The following is a 5,930-nucleotide window of genomic DNA, read 5'->3' as shown; positions in this document are numbered from 1 at the left end:
AAGCCTAATCCCAGGCGAGGGTAGGTCACTGAGGTTTAATATCAAACACTGGGGTCAAGCCTCCGCCCTCCCAGTCACTAGTGTGTTCTCCTCACTGCTTTGCATTTTGATGGTCTGTTCACAAGCACAGATTCATTTCATTGCTGTCTGAGGACACGGCTGGGGTGGGTGCAGGAGGCAACCAATCAATGTGTCTCTCACATCGATGTTTCTCTACCCCCGCTCTCTCCCTCTCTCTTTCCCTTCCACTCTCTTTGAAAAACCAGGGAAAAAATATCCTCAGGTGAGGGTTAAAAATAAATTAAAACTGAAAAAAGAAATGAGGCAGCTTGTATACCCCTGTTTATAGCATAATTATTCATAATAGCCAAAAGGTAGAAACAACCCAGGTGTCCATCAATGGGGAATGGATAAACAAAATACGGTGAATACATATAACGGAATATTATTCAGCCTTAGAAAGGAAGGAAGTTCTGACACGTGCTACAACATGGATGAACCTTGAAAACATTACGCTAAGTAAAATAAGCCAGTCACAGAAAGACAGATACTGTTCGATCTCACTTGTACACATTACCTAGAGTAGTTAAGTTCACAGAAACAGAAAGTAGAATAGTGGTTGTCAGGGGCTGGAAGACAGGGGAAGGGTGGGGGTGTAGAGGGTTGTTGTTTAATGGGTACAAGTTTCAGTTTATAAGATGAAAGGAGTTCTTGAGACTGGTTACACAATAATGTGGATGTGCTTAACACTACTGAACTGTCCACTTAAAAAAAGGTTAGGACACTGAATTTTATGTTATGTGTATTTTACAGTCATTAAAGATAAAATTAAAAAAAAAAAGATAGCTTAAGATTTTACATGTAAATTCTAAGACCCAAACTGGATATCAACACCCACAGTGTGCAGTGACTATCTCTGGCTCACATTCCGTTTCCATGCTACCACTCATCATTTCCTTTTTGCCACATTGATGATGGAAATAATAGCTATGCTGGTCAGTTCAAAAAGTGCCTTTTAGAATAACCTCCATGTGCCAAAGAATCAATTGGAAAGTATGAATACAAGCATGATTAAACATAGTCTCTGACTGTGGTAGATGCATTTACTGGCCCCAGGTTATCACTCCCCTCTAGTGGTATTATAAATTCACACCCTTGCCATGGCTTTATGGCAGGTGGGATATAATTCCTTACTCAGCTTTGGGCCTGCCTATGTGACTTGCTTTGCTCAAGGGGATGTTAGTGGACTTGAGTAAGGCAGAGACTTGAAATGGGCTTGCATTCCTGCTGTTGCCAGAAAAACATTTCAGAATGAGAAACGTGGAGCCAACTGGACTAGACTAGAAGCTGGAAGCCCTGCCCAGCCCAGCCCAGCCCAGCCCAACCAAGATTTGTCAAACTCCCATATGCCACAGGCCTGTGAAGATAAAAAGGAAATGATTTGTTTTTTAAAAGCAAAACAACATTTGTGTGGTTAGAGCAAATTGAGAAACATACAGAATACTGTAGGTGCATAGGCATGATTCTCTTCTCTTCTGAACTCATGTTCAAAAAACAGTGGTTCGAAAACTCCGGCATATATAAAAATAACTTGGGGAGCATGTTAAAACTGTGGATTCTCAGACACCAGTTCTAGAAATTCTGATTTAATAAGCATGGAGTAGAGCCCAGAAATATGTCTTTTTTATAAGCACCCTAAGAAATTCTGATGCAGGTGAACCCAGGCTTATAATAGCCTCACTGGATTTTAAGATAGTATTAATACTGGAGATTCTTGTCTGCAAAAGCTCACAGGGATGAGGGCAAGTTGATAGTAGAAAACAATACCAATATTTTTTTGTTTGTTTTTTTTGTTTCTAAATTTATTTATTGATTTGAGAGAGAGAAACATCAATTTGTTGTTTCACTTATTTATGCATTCATTGGCTGCTTCTTTTATGTGCACTGACCAGAGATCGAACCCGCAACCTTGGCATATGGGACAATGTTCTAATCAACTGAGCAACGTGGCCAGGGCTCTTTTTTTTTTTTAATTTTATATATTTTTTCAAAATAATTAAAACATTGAAATGTATGAGTGGACAACTATATAATTCATAAGACTGAATGAGAACTTTAACCTAATACGACATCAAAAGGATTTGTTAGGGATTTTCAAGCTGTTGATCATATAATTCCTATGAAATAAAGATTCCTAGAAATGAAAAAATATGAATAAATTACTATTGCTGGGAAACAGAGCTAAACCGTAGTAGAAGGAAAATATGTAAAACAACCTTATAAGCTTGTAGCCAACATGCTAACATCATCTACAGAATAGTTTTATATTTATTCTACTTGACCAGGTCTCGTGGGTCCTTTCTCTGGATAAATATCTTTAAGTAGTAAAGTGATTACAAAAGATAAAAAGGCCACTAAAGTGACTATTATCCTCAGGGCTTTGAACCAACTGGGATAGTGTGGCAAGAGCAAAGGTTCATTATGTAATGCTATCCCCAAACCTATTATTACTGTGACTATAGCTTCACTGAGCCTTTAGAAATAAGGAAGGCAAACCATGAAAATGTGACAGGAGCTGTACTACCAGCTAAATTGAGGAAGCCTGGTTTGGCTGGACTACCTTCTGGGAGAACAAAACCCCATCTGATGCCTCCCAAGAAAGATAGGAAACTGGCTCCATAAGCCATCTGACTAAAAGTTAATACGGGGATATAAGTCTTTGTCATCACCATGACCAGTCGTGGAGCAAGGAAGGGGATTAGCCTGCCAGAGACACGTATAGTGCTGGCTTTGGGCTGGCAGGCAGGTGCAGTATGTGACAGTTTCTGGTGGCCTGGCTGGAAGTTATCTTGCTTCTGCTTCTTAAAGCTGCGTGGCGAGGTATGCTAGTACTGTGTCTTGTTCATGCACCCTGGAAAAGATGAGAAAGGCCAAGGCCTTAAAAACAAAGGTGAAAAGTTCTGTTGGAGACATGTCTGGAGAGAAAGTGTTTCTGTTCTGCTGGCTCCTAGCTTGACTGTGAAAGGATACCTCAGCATCTTTGAAGATGCTTGAGAAACTTCTGGATGAAGTGAAGCATACTGGGCCCTCATGAAGTCTTGCTCAGGAAGATGCCAGGTCGTTCTGATCAATGTACTTTTACAACTAAGTGGACAGGCTGAATCAGAAGCATGTTGCTGCCAAGGTCGCTGGGGAAATGGACAGCCCAGCTGCAAGAACTGCATGGCCCCCCAGAAAAGGCACTTCCGGCAAGTGGAGTTGGACAGTCCTCCCCTTCCATGCAATTTGGGCGGCCTTCTGAAGAAGTCAGAGGGGCCCACGCTGGCCACTTTCTCCATCCCATGGGTTCTGGGTGGCCTAGCTTTCTGGTTGCCGGCCATCATGTGGTTTAGCTTCCAGTGCAGGATAGGCTCACAGCATATTCTTTGTAACAGTAACAACTTCTAGTCGCGATAGCACCAGTATTTGTATATAAGAAAAAGTCTGTATATAATCTCTAGAACTAAGCAAAGTGGCCACTTATCCAGTAAGGCTGGAGGAAATGACATAGGGCTCACCAAAGGGTCTCCACCCTCAACTGTCTATGTCTTTTTCTAGTCTGAAATTCAGCCAGTAGAGTCGTTCCTCTAGGTCAGGCAGGTCTTCATTCCTGCTGTCATCATAATAATTCCAGGCTCTCATTAAATCAGACCGATTTTCCAAAGCCCTCCAAAACTGATGTTTCTCCTGCCAGGCTTTCCCCTTCCTATCTAGTCTGCCTTCCTAACACCAATCTTCTCATTTCACTCCTCCACTCCAGTATCTACAGTTCATTAGCCACTAACTCTTTGGAGTGATATCCAATATAATTTATGATATTTGAAGGTTTTTTTTAGATGAAAAAAACAAATTCATGGTTAAGTTAATCACCTGACTCTTACTCCAGGAGTTAGCAATCTTTTGTCTCATCCCAGGTTTGACGACTTCAGTAACACCTTTCATGATAAGTCTCATTCCTGAGCACTCACCACCTTTACTATATTTAGCTTATGTTCTATTTAGCACTTTCCCAAATACCATTTTTAGAATGCTCTTTAATTATTATTTTTAAAATATGCATTTGTTTCTTTTTTCCAAACTGGAAAAAGCACATTGATATATGTTCGATAGATATCTATCACTAGAATTAGAATACTATCGATCCCACAGTACTTGATGAGCCCAACTGAATTAGGGCATGAGCTTACATTTCGAAATATTATAATGATGATAATAAAAATACCAACACAAAATAAGAGCACTTGAAAGTTAATTGAAAACTCCTTATGCTCTGGACAGTACGCTAAGTGTTTAATTATACTTTATGTTTTATTTAATCCTCACAACAACCCAGGAAGAAAGTACTCATAGTGTCCCCATTGGACAGATGATGAAATAGGAAAGATGGGACTTGTCTAGAGTCGTAGTGCTTATTGGTGAGGACATAACTCCCGGCACAGAGCCCTGAACTCTCTCTGTGCTGCCTCCACTTAAACAGAGCTACTGGCAATGAGGAATTTTTTCCAAGTATTTCTCTTGACAAAATGTTTATTTTGATACTCTTTACATTAAAAATAATATTAAGAGTGGTTAAGAGCACAAAATAGTAAGGTTTAACTGCTAGAGTCAAAACATTGCTCTGCCAATTAATAACTAGCATATTTTAACCACGTTAGACCCAGACTATTTATGAGTTTTAAAAAAAGATAGAGAGAGGTTGTAATATTACTTAACACATATTGTTGTTCTGACAGTTAAAGAGGAAGCTCCATATGAAGGGTGTACAGAGGTTAGGACACAGTAGGCAACTAAGGAATGTTTGCTAATGTGATACTCTGGTGATATTCAGAAGGATATTCAGAAGGTTCTCGTTCTGAATAGGCAAAAACTACTCCTAGGTTATAGTTCTCACTCTCTGGGAAATAATATGGCAAAATCTTCATTCATACTGTGTGTGTTTTTCTGCATATTTTTAAAAACTGAGAATTTTAGATGTGATGACATCCTAGAACGACTTGTAAAATAAAACCTACTCAGCATCTTCAGAACTTTATGGGCTCTAACTTTCTGCAAAGTAAAAAGCTTGGATAACTTCTTAAACCAATGTAGATACACATGTTCATGACATTATACAAAGGAAACCCATTCAGACATAGAGTCCTAGAACTGAAGCTGAAATATTTGTACAGTAAATTGAAGGAAATCATAAACTGAAAAGTATGCTAAACATACCACCCATCTCCCTGTTTCCTTCTGTTCAGTACAGCAGTTCTGGTAGGTTTTTATTTTCTCACTGACGACTGCACTACTCTTAAATAAACATGATTATAGCCTAGAAGAGCTACAAACTGCTTCAGATGCTAAAAATAAAATAGTTAAAATGGAGAGACTTTAATTAGATGCGGGCTGCTCAACAATTTAACTTCTAATTGTCTTGTGGTTATTCCACAACTAGGAATTGACCATATTCCGTTTAAAGGAGATTGAAGGTCTCAGAAAAAAATAAAAAATGAAGTGGGATTTTTCTGTTCCCAAATCCCGATCTAGAAAAATGAGCAAAAAAAATCATATTTCTACTCTAAAATAAAAATATGTAATCTTAAGTCACACCTTAGAATTTCCTCTTTTCCAAACGACTTAGCCTTCTCCCTGTCATGGAGATGAAAGCAAACAAGTCACTTATTGGTAATGGTGTTTCAACCAAAATATTCACTTCTTATTGAGGATGACAGAAGCAAATAGTCCTTAATTAAATGAAATTCAGTTCAAGTTTCTTTTTGTCAGTTTCCACTTCATTTGTGAAAAATTCTCAAGGCCATATGCATCAATTTGATAATTTTCTAACTTCTCTTTATAACTTAGAAACATGCTGTTACTTTATAAAGTAAAACAAATCCTGACTGTGTTTCTTT

The 5,930-nt window shown here is 38.6% G+C and overlaps 1 pseudogene; it reads right to left on the bottom strand.

The window, feature by feature from the left end:
* Positions 1 to 2,328: 2,328 nt before the first annotated feature.
* On the bottom strand, positions 2,329 to 3,079 carry LOC107543263 (transmembrane protein 69 pseudogene; annotated as a pseudogene).
* Positions 3,080 to 5,930: the final 2,851 nt, after the last annotated feature.

The sequence above is a fragment of the Miniopterus natalensis genome, chromosome 14 (assembly GCF_054644295.1).
Source record: "Miniopterus natalensis isolate mMinNat1 chromosome 14, mMinNat1.hap1, whole genome shotgun sequence".
Lineage (NCBI taxonomy): Eukaryota > Metazoa > Chordata > Mammalia > Chiroptera > Miniopteridae > Miniopterus > Miniopterus natalensis.
The sequence above is the reverse complement of the archived record's forward strand: the minus strand, read 5'-3'. Positions and strand labels throughout refer to the sequence as shown.